General features: G+C 48.9%; 1 long non-coding RNA gene across 1 annotated transcript; it reads right to left on the bottom strand.

The window, feature by feature from the left end:
• Positions 1-8,097: 8,097 nt before the first annotated feature.
• On the bottom strand, positions 8,098-21,628 carry LOC133262342 (uncharacterized). The gene is made up of 4 exons (XR_009741278.1): positions 21,309-21,628; positions 20,093-20,181; positions 9,985-11,489; positions 8,098-9,462 (listed from the first exon to the last, which is right to left on the bottom strand). It is a non-coding gene; the product is annotated as an uncharacterized LOC133262342 (long non-coding RNA).
• Positions 21,629-22,871: the final 1,243 nt, after the last annotated feature.

Consider the following 22,871-nt stretch of genomic DNA (forward strand, 5'->3'; position numbering starts at 1 on the left):
TCCCCCTCAATGCCTTCACCAGCCCCTGATGCCCAGGGATGCTGCAGCCCGGGCTGCAGTCTGCCTTGCTGGGTACCGAGGTGGCTTTCTGAGGCTGGGTGCCATGGAGAAGACTGGGGGACCTGCTGCCAGCATCCTCTCCTGAGAAAGCCAGCTCCAGCTCCCTCCTTGCAGTGTGAACCTGCTTCTTTAACCCCTCTGGCACCATTGCAGTGCTCTGGCCCTGGTCCCTGGGCTCTTTGGCAATGCTGCCAAGCAAGGGTCATAACAAGCTTTAGGCTTTCACAGATTTCACCCCACCTCTCCCTAATTTTGCATTGAGTTTTGTGATGCTATTACCCTGCACAGTTTCAATTCATATCTACCTGATGTCTTTATTTTTTTTAATGGGAAACAAGATTCAAAATAGTCCCCAGAGAAAACAAACCCTGTAATGCCCACACAGATTTTCCTAACAGCTGCAAAAATGCCCATGAGAGCAACTGCTGTTAAGCAGTGAGAAATTGCAGTGGAGAACTTGCAGCACAGGAATGGCACTAATGAAATGAACCATTTTATAGAGAAAGGAAAACATGCTCCACACACTGCCATAGCACAAACCTGAGCTCCTATCACAACTCACACCTGGCTGGGAACAGGTAGCCCCGTGGAGGCACGCTGGGATTACTGGGGATGCCCTGCTGCTATCCCTAGCCATGCCAAGGGGACTCATGGCCTTTGCTCTGCCCTGCAGTTACCATTGCACACCTCCATTGCATGACCTCCCCAGCTCAGTGTCACCTTCAGTCCCAGCAGTCACAGTTTGGCTCTGGGGATGGGGTGCAGTGGCACACCACACTTGCTCTTTTATTCACAATGTTAATTCTTCTATTCACGATGCCAATAAAAGCAGCTGAGCTCACTCTGGTTCACTCATGGCCCTGGAATGAGCATTTTTGCTCCCACCTCATTGTGCAGGTGATGGTGGGGAGCCACATGCTCTCCCTCCGCTCCCACAACTCACAGGCTCCTGTGGGATGGGTGGCAGTGAGGCGGGGCCATGGCATATCACTGGGAACCCACCAGCACAGCAGCTCATCCCCTGCCCCTGCACCCAGTGCCCACATAACACCACATGCCTCTGGAGAGAGCCGAGCCAGGGACAAGGCGAGCTGCGATCTCGCAGGGATGCCACGTGTGCCAACGGGATCCTGGGATGGAAGCTGGCACCAAGCTGAGGAGTCAGCAGAGCCCACACTGGCTTGGACTTAGCTCTGCCCGGCTGGATGTGGCATTTGGGGTGTGTTCAGGTTTGTCAAGGGTTGTCGCAAGCCTCCCTGGCCTTGCTCACCTCCCTCAGCGACCCAAGTGTCTCTGGGCAGCTCTTGCTCTGATGTATTTGGTTTGGGGCTGCAGGGAAGCCCCTCACAGGAATCACCAGAAGGGACCCCACACGCCATGCGCTGCATGAATGATTCCCCATCAGTGGCTGGGTCCTGACAGTGTGGTGCTGGCACCCAGTGATGCAGGCAATGGTCTGTCTGAAGCCCCTTTGTAAAAGCTGATTTATCCGCAGTTTTACCAGCCCTCTGCATGGCAGAGCTCAGCTGCCCAGCAGGGCTTCCGCACTGTGGGACACAGGGATGCAGAGGCTGCGGAAGAACTTGGCTCAGGGGAAAACTCCTCTGGAGAGGTGTGGTCTGTCTGGAAACCAGGGTTTGCTGCAGCTCCTGGTGGGCAGAGCACGGGCAGCACCGCTTCGTCGCGCAGCCAGGAGCACACGGACCTGCGTGGTGTGCGGCAGCACCGTCCCACACCCTGCACAGCAGCGGCTCTGCTTTGTGCCCTGCCTGCTGTGTAAATACCAGCAGGGTTTTCTTAGCAGGCACCAAACGCACATCTGCTCATGCAAAGCCCAGCCGCCGACTGGGGCAGGAAGCTCCCCACCACGCACGGGCGGCTTCCCTGCATGGGCCAGGCTGCCTCCTTGACCTGCAAGTGCTCCGTGCATCCAACACAGCCCCCCCTGCTCCCCCCCTTGCCTGGAGAGCCTGGGCTGAGCCACAGCCACCCTCACTGCAGGTAGGCAGCAGGAAAGCATCACTGCTGGTCACCCAGGACCGGCCCCTCAGCCCGCTGCCGCTCGCCCGGCCCCAGCGCGCTCACAGAGATAAGGCTGTGGGACGATTACTTTGTGCTGCCATCAAGACAAAATAAAGCCCGGCTGGTGCCAATACAGCTTTCTTCTTCATTGTTCTATTTCCACACGCCTGCGTACGCCCGGCCGCCCCGCTCCTGCCAGGAAAGCCGAGCGCTGATCATTGTCAGATGGTTCACAGAGAGGTTTCTGGTTTGTTTTGTTTTTACAAGGATCCGAGTTGATAGGGGGAGGGAAAGAACTTTTGTCCTCTGCTTAAAATAATTCAAGAGCTTTCCACTGTCTACGCCAGGCTCAAGCAGACATTTGCATAACAAATGAGCTTCTCCCCACTCTTCAGCCCTGGGTGACCTCTGTGGCTCCTTGCAGGAGGAGGCTCCATCTCCATCACCTCCATCTTCCATCCCAGGCCTGGGCCTATGGGGAGGGGAGGGCAAGTGGAAGTTTGTAAGTTTTCAGCACTTTTATCAATCAAGACTTTGTAAATGGCCTCTGGAACATTTCAGCAGTAAAACATTTGCTGGGTGACCAACAAATAATTCCAGGCATCTTTTATTTTGCTGTAAAAATGCTACAAATCAAGCTGCTTAGTGGAGCTTCCTCTCCAAGCTAAAGGCCACTGACAGCAGAACCAAACACGAACTTTCCTGTTAGCAGAAGTGGCCTCTCTATGCTGGGTGTTCTCCACACCGTGAGGCACAAGCAGAAGGCACAGGCCTAAGAGCTGTTTGGGTGTAGAAAGCCCAAGCAAAGCCCCTTGGCTGGTTCAGATGTACAGGTTACCCCAACAGTTCTGCTATTGCTATTTAAAGAGATCTCACTGCAGCGCACTTCCAGAGAGCATCTGCTGCAACAGCCAAGATCACGACTTTCAGCCCAGCAAGCAGATGAAACCACTGTGAGAGCCCATTGAGCTGTGAGAGCTGGTTTGTGCAGAGCCGGATCACCTCAACCCCTCTGCTGAGGAGCTGGAGGAATTGTCCAGCTCCCATCCTCCTCATGGGAGGGAGAGAGTGGGGTAGTAAAGCTTACATACCTTCATGTAGCTGTGACGTGACAGGAGGATGGCCTCAGAAATAAGGTGGAAGCAAATGCTATCAGAGTCCAAGTGCCCCATCAATTGTATCAGAATATTGTATTCAGGTGAGGAGGGCTGGGGAGAAGGGAAGTCCCAGCAACACTGCAACATCCTTGTTAGACAATGACAAATAATGTTGGGGTTACTCATTTCAAAATGGGTTTCTATAGGGTTAGATTTTTTTTCATGACATCACATTACGGGTACACAACTAAAAACCAATTCAATCAAACCAAAAACCAATTAGACTCTGTTATCCTCTCCCACCCCTTTTATTCCTGTAGAGTGAACACTGAAATCTGGCATTTCCACATAATAAGAATTATAGAGCAAACCTCCAGAAACCTTTGCAATATGAAACATCCATTCTCCTCACCACGACCTTGTCCTTTCTGGCCAGTCCCCTGAAATCAGTGAGTTACTCTGGCTCCCCATAGCTCCACGCTGGAGGATATGCATCTCTCCTCCAGCTTGTGCATCCTGGGGGGGGGAGATGCTGCTCACAAGTACCCAGTCCTACCAGGGCAGCTCTGGGAGCTGGGCACGGCCAACAGCAGGGAATGGCTCTGCTCTGGAGACCAGACCATACAGTGTTTGAGATCCAACAAACCTGTACTGCTCAATTTTCCATAGCAAACTCAAAGCATTGCAAAGTACTGCAGTGAGGTGCAAGGCTTTTTGCCTCTGTAGATTTGGGATTCTGGTGGACACCAGCAGGCTGGAGCCACATGCACCTCTCCTACTGATGTGCTCCAGGACTGTTTATCCCCACCTGAAAGAGCAGAGCTCAGGTCAGGGCTCTCCTGCAGCTCATGGTGGCTTTGCAGAGCCGGTCATGGTCCTAAGAACAGGTTTGAATCATGGCTTTTGTGGCCTGGGTTTACAGCCAACACAGTGTGTCCCAACCCCCCCTGCTCCACCTTCTGTGTGCCAGCTGCTTCAAACACCACCCTGAGATGCTGTGCCTTCCACTTGTATCACTTGGCTGAAAACCCATCCTCTGTATGCAAACCCCCGACCCCCCCAGCAGCTCCATCCAGACACTAATGTGTGTTATTAACACCCGAGCTGGCAGCCTGCATGCCCCAAGCAGGGTAGGACAGGCCCCCCTCGGAGCTCCCCGTGGCTTGGAGTCCAACCTGCTGGGCTGCTTTGGGTTTGGTTCAATTCAATCAAAGCCTCAGCGATGCCATATGGCTCCCGGGGATGTTCAGCTGCGGGGGGTGGTGGTGGTGGTGGGGGGGGGGTGTTTTGCAGCACCAGCAGTGGTTATGGCTGGCACAGGCAGGGAAGCAACTCCTACCCCAGCCCCTGAGCACCCAGGGGTGACAAATGGCTCTAATGACACCAGGATGTCCCCAGCACACGCCAGTGCCCAAAGCATGGGGACACGTGGGAGGAAAGCACTGCTCTAGGGCTGCAAGAAGATGCTTTGACACCGAGTGTTCCCTCAGAGGGCTTGGGGGTTGTTCCAGAGCTGAACCAAACTAAGCCCTGACAGAAACAGTAAAGGGCAGCAGCACATCACTGCCTTCCCCAATGGACGGGGAAGTGGAAATCCTCATGGGACTGCGAAACATTCCCTGGAACAGCCCAGAGTGGAGAGAGGAGGCTGCTGTGCTGCAGACCCCACTTGGGAGCCGCTGCACTAGGACAGGCATGCTGGCAGCCGAGCACCAAGTGCTCCAGTGTGGCCACTCACGAGTGACGCCTGGCTTCCCCCCAGCACTTCTTCATTTTGAGGTCTATTGAAATAATGGCTTCTAAAGGACAGCAGCTCAGGGGGATTTGTTTTCCGTGCCAGCCAGCAGCCCCTTGTGTGGTGTGGGAGAAGGATTCCCATTTCTGGCATACCTGAGATACCGAGCTGTGATTATGCCACAAGGAAAGCACAACTGTGGGAACAGCAGTTACAGTCACCTGGTGGGTTTTGCTTCTGCTTCAAGACACAAGACTGAGAAGGCAAAACCTATTAAAAAAAAACCAAACCACCAGTAACTAGGGCAGTCACAGCAAAGCAGGTCACAGGCACCATTTTTCTACAGCACATCAATCGGGACCGTCTGGACCATTTTCAGAAGTAATGGAAGACCTAAATGTCACTTGGGAAATGCATTACCTGGGGACTGCTGTGTCCCAGTGTAACAGGCAGGGAAGGCTCTGCCTGGGCTTTCAAGTGCCTTTTCATGGGCTGTTCTTGGAGAAACAGGCAGGGAAGGGAATGGGACCTGGTCCAGGAGCTGCCTTCACTTCCTGCTCTGCTGCTGCATGGCCCTAGGGGTGGAGGGACTAATAAGTTTGCCCTCACTCTAACAGAGCCTCCAGCTTCCTTCTCTCTCCCCCATCTCTCCCTGCCTTCCTTCTCCCAGGTATTTTGCCCAAGCTCATTTGCAAGAACTGGTCTCATCCTGGCTCAACTGCTGCAAACATTGTCTTAGGGCCATCTCAAAACAGTGTGCTGAGAACTGGGGAAACTGAGGCACATACCATGACCAGCCTGTTTTCATGTTCTCTGGGAGGAACAGTGGGGACCACTGTACCCAGGACCTTTGGTTTGATCTGATACCTTCCGCATGCAGTTCATCATCACTTCCTGCTCCATGTTTGCCCAGTGCCATCTGGAACACATCCTGCAACACCAGTATGTGCTGCACCACAGGTACCAGTAGCCGTTTAAACGGTCACCAGCTAAGAAAGAAAGAATTCCCCACCAGCGAAAGACCAACAAATAGTTGACTCTGTTCCCAGGCAAATACAAAGAACGGTTTTGGATCGTCGCTGCTGTCCCTTTGTTGACTGAATGCAGCAACAGAAAAGGCAAGGGAATAAAAAATGCTCCCTGATAGCGACAACTTACTGTGAGTGAAGCAGGCTGGGACATGCCCAAGAAAAGGAGGGTCAGGCTCTGTGCGTATCTGCTGGTGATGGGAAATAAATGTGCCTAAAGCACTTAAAAAAAAAACATAAAAAGGACCAGACCTGATTGCAGCAGTTAGAAGTGATATATTCTTGGCATGGAAACAAAAAGCAAATTCATAGCAGGTTGGAGCTGATCTCACTGGCTTACATGGGATTTTATACTTAGGTAATTCTATTGTTGGCTGGAGCTACCTGATGTATGCCTGAATAAGGTCCTGATCCTGCAAACATTTACTTATGTACTTTAGTTTTACCTTTGCCCCTAGACACCCTATTAATTTCACTGCAGCAAGGATAGTGCTTGTCTGCAGAGCTGAAGCCTTTGCAAGAGCAAACTCTGCACGGAAACAAAGAGGATAGTTATCAGTGAGACGTGAACTCCCCCAGGCTGTGGTCATCCTTCACCCTGAGCCATTGCCAGCCCCAGGCATGCACACCCAAAAGCCCAGTCATTGCTTGTGTAGCTCCCTGTAACCCATAAGCTCTAGGAAGTAGCAGGGGAACAGCCGTAGCACAAACCTGCAGCTTCTTTGAGCTCTGAGTCAGTCTCTCCAATAAGCCAAACGTAACCCCGTGGTGTAATACCAAATTCATTTTGATGACACCCTCTCCCCCTGCAGACCATTCAAATCAGCTACTAAACGCAGCAGAAACCATCTGGAGTGGTTGTTTCCGTTCAAGAAAGTGATTATTTATCATTCAAACCACCAGGTTTGCCCTTGACCCTCCCCGTCAGACAAGGTGAAAGGGAGGAATTCATCCTCCAGACACTGCCCTTCGACAATGAAACCTCCGAGTTTGCTTCAGAGGGAGCAAGAGAACAAAAGCCTGTCGGAGGTATGAGGAGGACCGGCAGAGCGCTCACACGAGCGGGGAAGAGCTTCAGCCCCCGGCCAGCGAGATGCCCCAGTGGCTGCGTACCCAGCAGCGCCGGCGCTCCCGTGCCTGTCACGCACTTCTAAAGCCAAGCAGATGAAGTAAAAAGGGGCTGTGAGTCCTGCAGCAGCTGCTTTCCTCCCTGCGCTGCCAAGCCTGCCCAAGAACAGGCCATTCCTTGCACAAGGCAGAACTGATTTGCTTTACAAAGGAGCCGCGGGGCTCTGCGGGCAGTCGGGTGTCTGCCCCGGCTGCATGGGGAGGCAGGAGCACCTCGTGGAGCCAGCCCTAAGGGTGCTCAAGCAGGGCTCAGAGCAAAACCCCTCCGGCACAAATCTCTGCTGCTTCGTAGGAGCAGATGCATCAGTCCCCAGCCCCCAAACCCAGCAGTCTCCATCCAGCAAAGCTCAGATGCTGCTTGTGGAGCAGCGAGTGCCCATGGACCGCATGGCATGGGCCCTCTCCCTGACTCTTTGCACTAGCAGCAAACAGGAGGTGCCCAGCTTTTCATTTCAGTGTCTATGAATCCAGGGTGCTGCCACTACTGTACAGCGTGGATACACAGAGATTGTGCACCGTGTACGATGAGGCTGCAGGATGCGGCCAGAGACTGATCCCAACAGATCCAGTGCATTTCCAGAGCAAATCCTCTGAACTGGGCTTTGCTTAGGCTGTAGCAGCCTGAAGAACTGAATATTGCCTCCCTAGGAAGATTTAATTATACATAAAATCAGAAGGAGGAAGCATTAGTTAAAAATTCATACTTCTGGAAGGCAGCCGGTTCGTTAGCATTACTTTAATGAGGCACTAACCTCACTGTAATGCTTTCATTAATGCTTGTTGCTTATTTGAGTGCCAACTGCTTGGCTCCTCTCCGACAGGCCGGCTGGTCCACAAAGTGAATGGTTTAGGGGTCCTTTGATGCAAAATGTGAGCACGTTTACACCACAGCCAGGACAAATGACAGTTGGTGAGATGAGACAGCCCAAAATTCACCAGATGGTGCCCAGAGCAGGCAATGCAGCGAGAGTGAAATCAGGGTAGGCAGGGGAGGGATGCAGGAGAGAACAAGTGAAGGGCGGAGATGTTAGGTCCACCAGTGCCACCAACACTGCTCTTATTTACTGCAAGTAGGGTCAGGATGATGGCCAGGACAGCGAGCAATGACAGCACATCAGGGAGTGATGTGCTGGAGATGTGATGGCAAGGGAAGACATTGGGTGATACAGGATCCAGGTCTCTAGTGGCTGAGCACTGCATCCTGCCCCCACTCACTACTGCTGCAGATATCTTATGTGCTTTGAGGCCACAGCTACATTCAGCCCAGATCTCACCATAGACCCTCTGTGGTCAAACATGAATCCTTAACCCAACCAATTTCCAGACACTGAAGGCACCTGTATCCCAAAAGCCTCTGCAGCAGTGTGACTGTTGTGGGATAACCTGTACCTTTGAAGTGCCCCAGTACCGCTGTGGAGCTGGTCTGCTTGAGAGAGACACAGGAGAGGAAAACGTCCCTCCTCCAGTCTCTACACTGCACTTGCCACAGGCCCTGACCCCATGGGGTTGCTGAGGGGAGGAAGGGACTTTGCCCCCCAAGCCATGCTCAGTTGGTGGAGCCCGCCTGCTTACGGGGGTGATGCCCAAGCACTCTGAGCACATCTTTGGGATGCAGTCGTGGACAGAAGGACAAGCATTACCCCAGCAGCTGCTGGGACACACTCCCCCACTCCTCCTGGCAGCCGAGGTGAGCATATGCCGTATGTTTCTCCTCCTGTTCCTTGAAACACTCTGAATAGAGGGATTAAAAATTACCCATTGCGGCCTGAAACAACAGAGCCAAGGCACCAGCGCTGGCTGATATTCCAGCACAGCGGAGAGCCGATGGGCTGCCCCATCCACACCGAGCAGGAACGGGAACAGCTTGTTAGAGAGCCTCACCATGGCTCTGCCTGCAGGGCCACCCCTCCAGGAGCTACCACTCCATAGGAGTTGAGGCATCAAAGGCAGCTTTGCCACCTCCCTGTTTTGGGCTGGCCAAAGGCCAACGCTGCTTCCTGGCAGTGTGTCCCAGACTGCAATCAGGCACTTCCCACTTCCAAGTGCTCAAAGGTAGATCCCACCCAGGCTAAGCCAACATTCTGCTCTGCATGCAAGGTGGGCAAAGCAGCCAAGAGCTGACCCGGTGCTGCCTCAGCACGGGCCCACTGAAAAGCCCTCCTCAGTGCGCAGAGGGTGCTTTTGCATCCAGGACCGTGCCATATGTGAACTGTGTCAGTTCTGGGAGCAAGCATGGCTGCAGCGCTGTACCTCATTTGGAGTCCTGGCACAGAGTGATTTTCAACCATGAGCTGGGCCTGGTGTCCCACCACTGTCCACAAATGGCTTCACAGGCAACCAGTGAGTCCTTGGCAAAGAACGGTCCAGTGCCATGTCATAATCTTGATTTGTCCTGCAACTGAAATAGAGTGTTTCCTGTCATTTTGGGGTTCAAACTTAAGCAAGGGAAGTTCAGGTTAGATATAAGGAAGAAGTTCATTACTGTAAGGGTGGTGAGGCACTGGAATGGGTTGCCCAGGGAAGTTGTGAATGCTCCATCCCTGGCGGTGTTCAAGGCCAGGTTGGACAGAGCCTTGGGTGTCATAGTTTAGTGTGAGGTGTTCCTGCCCATGGCAGGGGTGTTGGAACTGGATGATCTTAAGGTCCTTTCCAACCCTAACTGTTCTATGACTCTATGATTCTATCTTAAGGTCCTGTCCAACACAAACCAGTCTGTGATTCTATGATTTTAGTCAACAAAAGGAGGGAAGATTATCCGGAGGAAAGAGGAGGAAGACAGTTGTCTGCTTGGGCACAGAGCGATGGGCTGGGACCAGCTGGATGAAACACAGGGCAGAGGCAGAACGACCAGGGTGAGCAGCTCTTGTCCCCAGGTGTATTCTGCCCTGACTTCAAGGCAAGAACACCAAACTACAAAGTTACTGAACTGGAAAATTCACGACATATTTGTTTTTCTCCACATAACCTGACAGTTTCAAAACCAAACATGGAAATTTCACAGGGTGCTGGTGGGTGCTGGTGTGCATTCCTCCTGGTAAAGTTCCTCTGAAAATTGTCCTGGTTCTTGTGAAGAAAAAAAGAAAAAAAGAGAGAAAAATGAAAGAAGATTTTTTTCAAGTAAAATGAGTCAGATGCAGTCATTTTTAAAGTGACCGCTTTGGGCAACTGGGAAATTGGTAAAATAAGTATGTTTTGCAAAGTATTTATTGCCAAAATCTGTTGGGTTTTGTTTTTGTTGTTTTTCAAATAAGACTTTGATCCGATGTTCTAAATTTATCAAAATTAGGAATAAAGCGGAATCCAGGGATGAGAGGGAAACACACAAAATAAAACAGGGCAAAATGAAACAGCAAAGGCCATGAAACTTTCATCGGGGATTTACAGCAGCATCTAGAGCCCGCTCACACCTAACGGTGCATGCCTGTTCCAAGCACAATAAAATAGTCCCAGGATAAATCTTTTTCATTTCTCCTGGCCCCATCCAAGCTTTCCTCCTCTGTCAGCAAGACCTCGCAGGTCTGCTGGGGCCCAAACATGACTGCACATGAGCAGCGATGTCCCAAGGCGTCCCAGGAAAGGCTTTCTTCTTCCCATGGTTCTAGTGGCAAAACATTAGAAACTCTATGTTTTAAATGGGATTTTATCCAGGGCATAAAGTGGATGCGTGCTGTCCTAGTCCAAAACAGGAAAACATGTTAAAAACTCAGCAGAGCTGTAAACAAGATGCACATTGGCAGGTTCATCAACCTGGGTAATTGCTCTTAAGTTTAATCACGGTAGAAGGGGGGAATTTGGAAGCATCACATCCATGGCACACTTCCCTGCTTTGTCACATCACACTAAACACTTGATAAAAGCTCCCTTTGAAGAGGAGCCAAGTCCTTCCTCGCTTGACTATGGCGAGATTGGATTTGCTAAGCCGGGTTTCCAGTTGTGCAAAGGATTTGTAAGAGTTAGAATGAGAGTATGAGTGAACAGAAACTGTTGCAGCTCAAAGAAGACTACAAAAGATGGAGCAATAATTAATTAGGGGGCTTCTTTTTCTGTTGGCAGTGGGACAGAAAGACTACTGTGTTGGTAAAACATATTATGAGGGGACCTACCTTCTCTATAGATTTAGATATATGTCATTAAGTATTCAAAACTCAACTTGCCATCTCCCCAGAATCATGAGATTGGTAAGCAAATCATAAGATTAAAACAAATCCTAATAGTAATGAAGAGTTGTCTTTTGTCTCTTAGCTTCTGAGTTGTTAGCCTGCCAAGCCGATTTCAATAGAAACTTGGTTAAAGGAAACTAAAAAAGGGAAGGTGAGACTTTCCCATGATTACACCAGAAGTTTAGTTTCCCAGGAAGGCGAATCTGTAATGCGATGAGATCACTTCCATGTGATGGATCTGAAGTTTGTTTTTAAAAGGCTAAAAACAGAAAAAGGAAAAAAAAAAAAGAAAAGTAAGAAAATTAAGAAAAATCCCAGCACCCAAATGCAGATCACTTGGGCATTGGGTACTGGGGCCCTGCCTATGCCCAGCCAGAGCTCGTAAAGAACGCATCTATCTTCCCTGCTTCCAGTTCGGGCTACTGGTTTCCCTAGCAAAATTCATCCTTGGGTAGAGGTGTGAGCAGTGAATGATCTGCCTCCTCTGCCAGATAAGGGACCATCCATCCCTGCAAGGTGTCTCCTGGTGTGACCCACACAGCAGCCAGGAGCAGGTCCACTCCAGAGTCTTTCCTCCTGCCAGGCACTGCAGAGCACTACCTATCACTGGCTGGGGTACAGGAAGCAGGGCTCTCATCCATTCTGCCTCTTACATTAGCATGGCATTAGCATGGGCTGATGGAGGTAGCATCTTCCTCCCACTTCTGCCAGCAGCTCCACCCTGGAGACCAACGGCTGCACAAACAGCCTCTGCCCACCAGCCTCCACTCCCCTTTCAGCCCAGGTCCTCCCAGGCAGGTGTTGTTTGCTCTCCCATCCCAGCTCTTGTTCCTAGAGAAGCTGACAACAAAAGCTCTGCAGTCGTTGCAATTTATCCTCAGGCCTGGCTTGGTTTTGTTGGGATGCCCAGGTGAGTGGCAGGCAGGCAGTTCTTACACTTATTTTCTAGTGGATGGGGACATCAAATATTTGCTTTCAGAAATATTTGCAGCAGCTCCACAACAATTAATAACATCACCTGAAATGCTCAAAAAGGGTGGGAGACTGCTTGTGTGCCTTTGCTCTCTCCTGAGCTTTGCTAAAAGACCCATAAACTCTTGGACTTTGTTGCTTTGCTCATGGGTGACACAGTAAAATATGTGATGGCCTTCCCTTTGGTTTCCCTGGAAGATGCCCACAGGTCTCATCTCAATAGAGACCTTCTTGTTCCTATTCCATACCAGACAGCTTTCAGTAACACTAGTACAAACGCAGAGCAGCTAATGGACTCACCTTAAGTGACACTATTGCAGAACAAAATTTAGTCCTTGCATTTCAGGAACAACAAAACTGCCTGAGGTTATATGCTAATTACAGACTGCCATTCTAGTTTACATTGCAAGACACCATCCAACCAATCGACCTAGGAAGAGTGTCTTATCCCCGATATGAGGAAGCTCCAGATGTGATGCATCTAGTATGGATGCTGCATTCAAGGTGAATTCAGGGAAGGGCTTCACTTCAGACAGGGAAGGCTGAGCTGAGACCTTCTCTGTATGAGCCTGGTGACAGTGATAGAGTCAATCTCCATTGCTGAGATGTGTAAAGGCCTTTGTGCTCTGAGAGACTCACAGTGTCACCAGTTTAGTGTGAGGTGTCCCTGCCTATGAAAGGGGGGTTGGAACTTGATGATCTTAAGTTCCTTTCCAACCCTAACTATTCTATGATTCTATGTGGCAGAGGTGGTGGGAGATGGGTTTTCTTCCAGGCATGAATTGTCGCTCACTGTTGCAATAGGTATTCAAACCCACAGCTCAGTGTAAGCTCTGCAAAAAGGGAGACACCTACCCAGACCACAGGATTCCTTGGTACTGAGCGCTGCATTCAAAGATCTGTTAGTGAAGTGCTACTACCTGCAGGGTGAAACACTGCACAGCAACATCAGGACAGCAGAGAATGGGGCTCTTCAACCAGGAAAGTCTGTGACAGAGACTTTGGTCAGTGGGTTCAACCCATAGCAGTCTCTTCCCCAGCTCGCATTACTTCATTACCTCTCCTGAATGACTGACAACAGGCAGTGTGTTTTCAGGAGTGTGTTTTTAACTAAGTGCCATTGATCACTAATAGGATCAGACCCACATATCATGCAGGGTATGACTCAGTCCTAAGTGCCTTTTATTCTGCATTCCTCCTAGGCAGAGAGTGTGCTTTTGGCTTCATGTACTCTGCAGTTTCTCTTTTTCCCTTCTCTTTTCTTTTTTTTTCCTGCCTCTTGTAAAGTCTTTGCTATGTCAGAATCTGTCAAACAACTCTTCGTGCCATGTTTTTACAAGAATCCTACTTGCTGCTCGGTGCCAAGCACCCTTTTAAACAATACTCAGTGAAGTATTGCGTTGCCTGTGCTCTGCTCTTGCATGCCATATTTAGACAAAAGCTAGGGAATTCCCTGCCCTAGATGAGGGCTTGAATGAGTACATTCTTTTCCCACCTCAACTGAAAATGTATGTGTTCACATCAGCGAGGCACTCCAGCGAGCTTTATAATAATTGATTCCACACTTTGATTTATCTACCTAGAAATCAGAAGGTGGGGGAGGGATACAGGAAAAGAAAAGGAAACGAAACAAGTGAATGTGGCCGCAGACACACGCTCAGTCCTGCTGGGTGCATTCCCAGAGACCAAAACCCAGGCAGCAGTGGAAACAGAACACCCAGACCCCACGCTGACACACTACCTGACTGCACAGCTAACAACAGCCAGATCACAGCCAAAGGTGGCTTTCAGTGCTTTGGCCCAGGGTAAACAAACAGCAAGGCTATGGACTAACATTGATGAATATCGTCAAGGGGGTTTCTGGCAATGCAGGAGGACCTGGTGGCCCTGTGAATCTCTGGGGCATCAGATTTCTCTGGAGTGAAGGAAAGCACCAGGAAAGCAGCCAGCAGGCATGTGGGGAGCAGAGCAGGGAGCTCTGTGGTTGCTGTGCGTATTGCCCTGCACGTTCACCTTTTCCAACTGGGAAAAGCTGGAGCGCAGGGGCTCTTTCCTGACACTGCAAAAGTCAATGGGGCTGCAGATCCTTCTGGAGCGGCTATTGAAAGGCCACATTCCAGAGCGCTACGCTAATCGCTTTTAGCCGGCCCTCCAACATCACTCCAGTCACTCATGTTTAAATTCATTGCCATACTTTTGTCCACAGCACATGGGCCCCCCAGATTTTCTGACCCCCAGGTTCTTCCACTCACTGCCAAGAGAGGATGTTAGCCTCACAGGACCAAAACAGATGCCTTCCATGCACTAACTATTGGAAAAGCTTCAGTGTTCCCTCCTCCTCTGCCATTCAATCACTAAAATATATTCATTTTTATCTGCCCCAAGAATCTACTTAGGAGAAAATTTGAATCCTAAAATGGAGTTAGAGCATTGTCAAGTACAGCCTGAAATGCAAGATGAAATACTAAAAAATGAGGCAGTTTTCACTACCTTTCTGTTTTCAAATACATACACATATATAAAATCCCATCTCAATTATATCTGTACTGCCAGTAGCAAGGATGGGGAGCCTACTGCAGACAGGATGCAGACAGGCACTCGCCTTTTAACTGTGTCATTTAATTCTGTTCAGTGTCGCTTGAGCTGACATAATAACTGAGACATCACTCAAGCCTCGACTAGCCTGGTGCTGTTAGTGTTATTTTCACTGCTGGGAGCATGATGGGGACAGTAAAAGAGGAAAGAAGTGATATGGACAGAGCTTGTAGTGTTATAAAATGCACCCTTAGGATCATATGCTCAAAAGCACTCAGCTCCCATTTAGGAACCTAAATGAAGTTGGCAGGATTTCAGAAGTGCTCAGCATCTATCAGCTCCCACTGAGAACATGCTGAGCTCTTCTTAAAATTGTTAGAGAAAAACAATTCAGAGATAAGAGCCAGCTTGTAGCTCACAATTAACGTCATTGTATGGGTCTTCAGAGCAGTTTGGCAGGAACAAGAATAGCTGCTTTCACAGAAGTTACTGTATATGAATTCACATCTCAAAGCATGGGGCCAGGTCTATAAGCAGTCACCCCCACTGCCTGCCTCCTGTTAGAGCTCTGCACCCCAAGGAGAATTTTCCACTTTGTGTCAGAGTGATGCCTTTCATAGCACTTAGTAAGTGGGAGCCTGCATCTGATCGTGCTAGGAGCAACCACATCAGTGGAGGTGAGAAAGGCCAGTATGAGTACCTAACAGCTCAGAACAGAACCCATTGTGCTGCAGCCAGGGCAACTGTGAAAACATCTGGAGAAATGCACTAATTTAGCCCTAACCTTTATTAGTTTTTGACATATAATTAGTAGTGATATTAAATGTCAGTTGGTACCTTTTGTCTTTGAACCCTGAAGTGCTCTTTGTTCTGTGATGAGAAAAATGCCTTCTCCCAGCGGTGACAGAAACAATGGTCTGCCTCACGCAGTCATGGCTGGGCTAACGCCAGTGTGAACCTGCAAGAGACAGAAAGATCTGTCAAATCTCTCCAAATGCTTCCAGAGGCATCGATCCAGCAAAGAACTTAAACACCGCAGCAGTCCCACTCACTCTGCTGGAACCACTGATCTATCTAAAAGGAAGGCTGTGGATTCAAATCCTCCTACTGTTTGCAGCTCACAACTCCTCCAACCTTGAACCAGTCGACCCTTGGTACCACACCAAAAACGCCCAAATCGAGCACAACAGTTTGGGATAGGTTTCAGCTCACCCATGGATGGGTTATGATTCTTGAAGGGGATTAAGAACAAATTCTCACAAAGATCATCTTTTTCATAGTGTCCTTCATCTTATGCAGATTCCAGAAGCTATCTTCCAGGAGTAGCTTGCTGATCATTATTTCCTAGGTATTCCAAAGGTTACAATGCCTACATACCCCTTAGCCTGCTATTTTTGCCAGGACTAATTCCATAGAAAACCTCCAGAGATTCTTCTGGGAATCTGTGCAGGAGTTTGAAGGTTCTGATGAATCTTGCTACCAACAGCTCCCTTGACTCACCTTGGCATGGGAGGCGAATCTACTGTCCTAGATGAGGGTGCTACACCTCAATCAGAACTGTCATAGAACACTACCACTCATAGTATCAGGAAAACACATGGTTTTTTTCTCTTTTAGCTTAAAAGTTTCATGCTTATGAACAGGTCAAAATCCCATTTGTTGAAGGCAGGGGCAAATGTATTGATTCCAGAGGAGTTGCTGCTCCTAGACCAGCTCAAGAACTCAAGAGGGAGATTAAACATTGTGCAGTCAACAATTGCAAGACCTTACAAACTCAAACCACAGTGATTTACTTCCCCACATCCAGAAATGAAAACAAAACAACAGCAAAATACATGACAGTTTTTCATTCTGACTAAAACAAGTAGTCCAGAGCATGCATAAGTTTAGCTTGTCACTCCTCACATATAACAATTCATTATGATTCATTTCTCCCAAGTATTCTATCCATCTCCTTTCTAAGCTAATCAATCTTGTAGACAGCAGTTCACCCAACAGGCACCAACTTTACAGGGGAACGCTATTCCCAGGAGGAAGGCTTCACTCTCTGCTGCCTTCTTTATGAGAACACAGCTACTTGTCAACTTGAGAACACAACTAACACAACCATGGTTGGCCAAGGAGCACTGCTGTCCTTTCCCCCCTGAATTTGCTGTTTACACAACAGAGACAGCCTGAGAAGACTCATTTGGCAGAGAAAAGGAGAATTCTCCATGACAGTGAGCAACACATGCCCAATTCAAACACAGTCTCCTTGGGAGCAGGGAAGGGCTGGTTGATCATTGCCACAGCCACTGAAGGTTAACAAATATTCATCCTTTCTCACAGGTGAGCTGAGCTCAACTAGGAAGGAGAGAGAATAAGAAGAGAGATAAAGACACTAACACTCACCCTGGAGCACTGAGAGAGGAATGGTGACTAGTGCAGCCCTAGTGGGATGATGCCCTATCCTAGGGAAGCCAGTGGCTCACAAAATTGTGCAATAGCGTGGAGTTTGGACAAGATCTTTGAATGCTTTTCTCTGTCCCTTTTATCCTCTGCTCAGGATGACACATCCTTTCAGCATCTCATGTATATGTAGAGCGAAGAAAAACACCATTAACATGCCAAGGAGACTTTCAAGACAATTGTGCTGTATTAAATCTGCTTCAATCCTAACCTCTGCTTCTGTAAATTACTTGCTGGACACGGCACTTTAATCCTGAGTTACTAAGTGCATTGTCAGAGTCAGACGATTGCTGTTTTCACAGGTCAGCCACAGCAGGGAAGAGGATTTACAGGCAGCCTCTTCTGCAGCAGGACCCTCGGTGTAACACAAAGGCACATTCTTCCCTGCAAAAGTCTTCCTCCTAAAGCACCAGTGCTGAGACCTGGGTGCTGCTGCTGGTACTGAAACACCAAATACCATTTTGCTGGTATGCACTTGCACTGCTCCCGTGGGCGCTCCGCAGGAGGCTCTGAAGGAGAGCTGCCGCCTGAGTGTCACCCGGTGAAACCCAAGAGCTGTGTCCACTTTTAGAGCTGCCTGGAGATGCGTTGCATTATCTGAGCAACACGTAAGTGAACAAAATGAACTGCAGCTCCCCCTGCCCCTTATTTACCTCCTGTTTAAACAGAACCTCTTCAGCCTGCGCTGTTCCCCTCCCGTGCACCCACTTACTTGGCACCTCTCGCAGGGCTGCCCAGTCTATTTTTAAACGCATGCTGCTGGCTTTTATCTTAAGCTGCCCATTTGGATTGTTTTTTTAGCTCTTGTACTCTTTAGACTTATTTAAAACATGCTGGCGGATAGAAGTAGTGAGGGGAGATACAGAAAATGCATCATGGCTGGCACTGCCAATCGAGAATTGAGGCGAGAGATAAAAAGCAGATTAAAAATAACCAGACTCAGCGATTAGGGCCAAACAGCAGTGGTCCTCACTAAGAGGAGTATCCCCCATACACTTGAAGGAGATATTTATTTGAACCAGGACTTTAGGACTTGTTCTTGCTGGCAACAAACATGCATGGATGCTTGCAGCAGGGAAGAACAGCAGACTGGCTGCTGCAAGGAGTCCTTTCCATGGGCTTGGCCCCTCGGCTGTAATCCATTCTGACATTGTCTGGGGCTAAAGGCTCTGCTGTTCCAATCTGAGACAGACATTAGCAGCACTGTAGGCAGTGGACTCGCAGTCACACAGGTGGAGGGAGTATGGGCAGGAGAGTCTCCAGCACTGTTCATAGCTGCAGGAAGGCAGGAGGGTGCCAGAAACATGTGGCTTGAAACACCCAGTGCTCCCACTCATACCTGCAGTTGTGCCCCCAGACCAGGATGCACTTACTACCCTTCAGCAGGGAGGCCAGTGTCAACTGCAAGCCTAAAATCCTCAGCAGGAACTAAAGCAAGAGACTGTTGAGGCCATAAATACTGGCATGCCTCTAGATGCTGTAAATAGGGATGATGTGATACATCACTGACACATCACCTACTAATCTGAGAAACCACTTCCAAATCTTCACGTTTGGTAGCTTGGAGATTTTCTAACCCATGCCTTTGAACTGGATTTTTCTCAACTAATATTCCAGTGCCAGGCTCTGACACCACTGCAGACATGTCATAAGCATCCTGCTGGTGTTCCTGTGGTGACCGGACACATACAGCTGCCTCTGCTGCACTGTGCATGTTTCAGGCTGAACTAAGCTCCATTTCGGATTCAGGACATCTCTGAGAACTGGTTGAAGCGAGGACTCACTAACGCTTCCATCAGATGCTGACAGGCCTTTTTGTGCCAGGAAAACGGATGTGTGCAACAACAGCAAAGTGCCTGGAAGCATCCCAAAGCCTGAGTGGAATGAGGGAATTTTGAGTGGCATTAAACAAAAGGAGCAGTGATTTAATCTCCACAGATGGGGAGGGGGGAACAGTGTCAGGAAAAGCAGGAGGATGAGATTAGCTAGGCAATAAAATGAAAATGAGCAAGAGGTGGAGCAAACTGTGCCGAGATAAGAAGAGGTGGATTACAGGGCTGGCAGATGGAGGGGGAGCAGGCAGCCAAACAGCGAACAAAAAAACAGGTAATAAATCTGGAATAACTGTAATCAGCAATGTTAAATACAATTTTCAATCCATTTTCTCCAAGAAGGAAGGCTGTTATAGCAGAGGGATGTACAGTGAACACCCTCTGCTACCCCTCAGGGTAGCCATGGCACTGCCTGTGCTGCTGCAGTGGCTTTCAGCCCAGGCCACTGCAGATGGCCAGCAAGGTTTATCTGCTTCGACGCTAAACTGTCTCAAGGTAGCCAGAATCTTTCCTGACACATGGATAAAGCAGTCCTTTAACACCAAAAGGTGAAAGAAATTGCTCCTCTCTGGAGAGCCTGACCATCCGTTTGACTCAGCCTAATTCAGGAAAGCGACACATCGTCTCTTTTGCTGCCCAAAGGAGCATTTCCTCCAGCCTTGCAGGAGCTCATTAGTCTGGTATCTCAGTTCCGGATGATATGGCAGCTTTTATCACAAAACTTTCATTAATGCAGTTCAACTGGCAATAGTGATTGATAGTAAACAGACATTTGACTGCTATTTAAGTCATTTAGCCCTTGACCATTGAGTTTTTGGAGGATAATCTCTAGAATATCTTTGGCTGTGTCACTTTAGAAAAGCCATGCTGCAGCTCTCCAAATCTGTGCATCCCACACACAGATCCCCCAATCTTCTATTATCCCAGGCAGGTCAGTGCCGGATGGCGACACATCTATCCCAGTTCTCCCTATCTCAGGTTACATGAAATCATTCATTTGTCATTGTATTTGAGGCTGGGTACTGAAAAAGAAATAAAGAAAAAGGGAAATGAATGGGTGAAGATAAGTAAGTACCTTGGGAGTCTGACACCTCTTTGGGGTAGGGACAGCTTTCCAGTCTGCACTGGTGAAGTCTCCAGCCCAACAGGGTTTGTGTCACAGCACTACTGCAAGGCAAAGTAACATCATTGCAAACACCTGTGCAGAACAAGAAATACCTCTTGTGAGTTGACAGTTTCCCACCCAGTCTGGGTCAGATTAACCCCATTGCTGCTGAGCTGCGTTAAATGATCCTCACTTTCAGCCTGCCCCTTTCTTATTCCCCAAATGGATACCTCTTCCCCCTCTGCCACTTTAGCTTATTTAATGTGTCTGTAACCTCCAGCATGACCAGGAGAGGAGACAAGAAGCAGACAGAATGAGGTCTGGGGAGAAAGATGGGGTTAAGGGGAAGGCAGGGAGAGCCTTGGTCAGGAGATATTTGTCCAAGAGCCTTCTTGAAAATCTATGTGACTCCTATCTGTTGGCATGTCTTTAGGAATAAGAATTAGGAACTCTACCATGCTGAAATGGCTGCATTTGAAAGCATTTCTTTTCTTAGGAAAGTACTGTGGTCAGCCAGTTCTTGGATAAACTGTGGGAGTTAAGTGCACGAAATTCAATACTTTATGTTATGTACCAGAGGTCAGGCTAAGGATACCTTCAGATTTACCATAAATTTAGCAAGCCATTACCAAAAAGCCCTCTCTCCCCCACCCACAAGTTCTTCCATTCAGTTTAGAGAAAACTCTCAAAGAACACAATCTGGCTGCCCAAAGTTAATAGAGATCAAAACCATCAGGACTCTACATCTGACTTCAGCCATTACAGCACTCATGCTCCACAGCCAGAAGGGAGACTCAGTAAACAGCATCACCCTGATGGAGCCCAGGGCTGCAGCAAAGAGCCTGGGGCTCCCAGCTCTCCAGGCACTTGCTCCTCATTTGACCCCAGAAGCTGCTGTATTTCACATGCTGTTCCTGCCTTGCCCAAGCAGTGATGCGAGATCCAGCTCATCCTGCTGGAAACTATAACTAAACCATAGTCTAAAAACAAATCCTCTTTCTGCATGCCCGGAGGGGAGGAGCAGTACCCAGTGAACATAGAAAGATGGAGCTTGGCTAAATAGCTGAGCTGAAAGCGACCCAGGAGGGCAGCCCAGAATGGCAGCAATGGAGGAGCAATTTTAGATGAGGAGAAGGAGGATTTCAGCACACAGCACCAGTCTAGAAGGGGCCTGGTGTTGACTTACCAAGGTAGGATATGTCCAAATCCAGCCCACGACACCATATCCTGTTGCTGAAATCAGTTGTGTCAAGTTCAGGCAAATGGTTGTGTCTTGGCACCAGGTGATAAGAGGCGCTGATTTCCACCATAGGATTAGCAGCAGGATATACTGCACACAGTCACTGCAAAACGGCGATAATATCAAAGCTCCATCTGTACTCAGGCTGGAATGCAGAGCTATTAAAGACTACTGTGGGAGAGCTAACATTGTTTTCTAATTCCTAGATAAATAAGCTCTCCTGCACCTTGAAAACCAATCATTCTTTTTTCTTTAAAGATATGTGCAAACATACCATTTTTTCCTATTTCTTAAATGTAGGTAATACATACACGTATAGGGAGAATAGCACAGATTTTAGGAAATCGAATATTTAAGATGCGCTGTTTACTCGCCTCTTTAGAGGAGCTCAGCTGTTCTCTGCTTAGATGCAAATAAGGCGCATAGTTCCACCCTAGGTATTTTTGGTCAGAAGGAGAGGATAAATAGATACTGTATTTCTAACGTCACACTTTCAGCTGGCTTTATCTAACTTTGGTCAAGAATTTAAAACTTTGCACTGGACGCTAGCACATTTCAAGCTTGAACTGTAATTCTCTTCTCCTGACAAGAATTTGCTGCTAACTGAGCCTATCTGTGACATGGGAACCAAGGGGCCAAAGCTGAAACCATGGCTGTCAAGCTCACTTCACTTATTAGTTATGAAATGGGAAAAACCAGTAAGCTTCAGTGTCACATGGAAACATGAGCGCAGCGGTGACATAGCCTTTCATACACAGTGTCAGCACTAAAAACAGGGTATAGATTATTTGGAACGTGATAAACACTGATCCCGTGATTCTGTTCTGGGCTGGTCCTATGACAAAAAAAGGAAAAGAAAGGGGAAAAAAAGCCAACATCAGAACAAAGGCAGAAACTGAAGCCCAGAGCAACTCACAGCAGTGCCTGTCCCAAGCGGTGAGGGCAGTGCTGCGGCTCTGCTGTTCTGCTCCCCCCGTGCACCTTCCGATCCCGGGACAGGCCGATGTACACAGGGACAACTGCTGAAGTTACCACCCCCAGCCGCATGCAGAGCTTGGCTGCTCCCAGCCTGAGCACACAGCAGCGCAGAGCCTGCTTTTTCCTCTTTCTTTTTCTTCTGTCAAGGCAAAGAGGCAGTGCCAAGTTACCCCGGTGGTCTGCGCTCACAGGTCAGACACGGCTTCACAAGAGGTGAGCTGTCTGCAGCGCGGCGCGGGCTGCGTCCCACCAGCCACCCCAGGAGAATGCACCCCAGCCCCAGGACACCCATGTCTCCATTAAGCCTCCCACCTCCGAGGTCAGGGCAGATGTTTGGAATGGCTCTTTCTAATCTTCGGCATGTCAGCCCTCATTAGCTGATTTTTTTCTCTCCAAACATCTCCAAAGTAGCACTTGGTGTTGCTTTATCCCAAAATAGTCACTCAGTATGAGCTTTTGGCAGACAGCGCAGGGGCTGAAGGAGACCCTTGAGGGCCGCGTTAAAAAGGAAATCACTGCTCAACCTGCTCG

This window comes from Pezoporus flaviventris, unplaced genomic scaffold, assembly GCF_033815535.1.
Source record: "Pezoporus flaviventris isolate CSIRO_AGI_PZ_B2104156 unplaced genomic scaffold, CSIRO_AGI_Pfla_v1 ptg000213l, whole genome shotgun sequence".
Taxonomy (NCBI): Eukaryota; Metazoa; Chordata; class Aves; order Psittaciformes; family Psittacidae; genus Pezoporus; species Pezoporus flaviventris.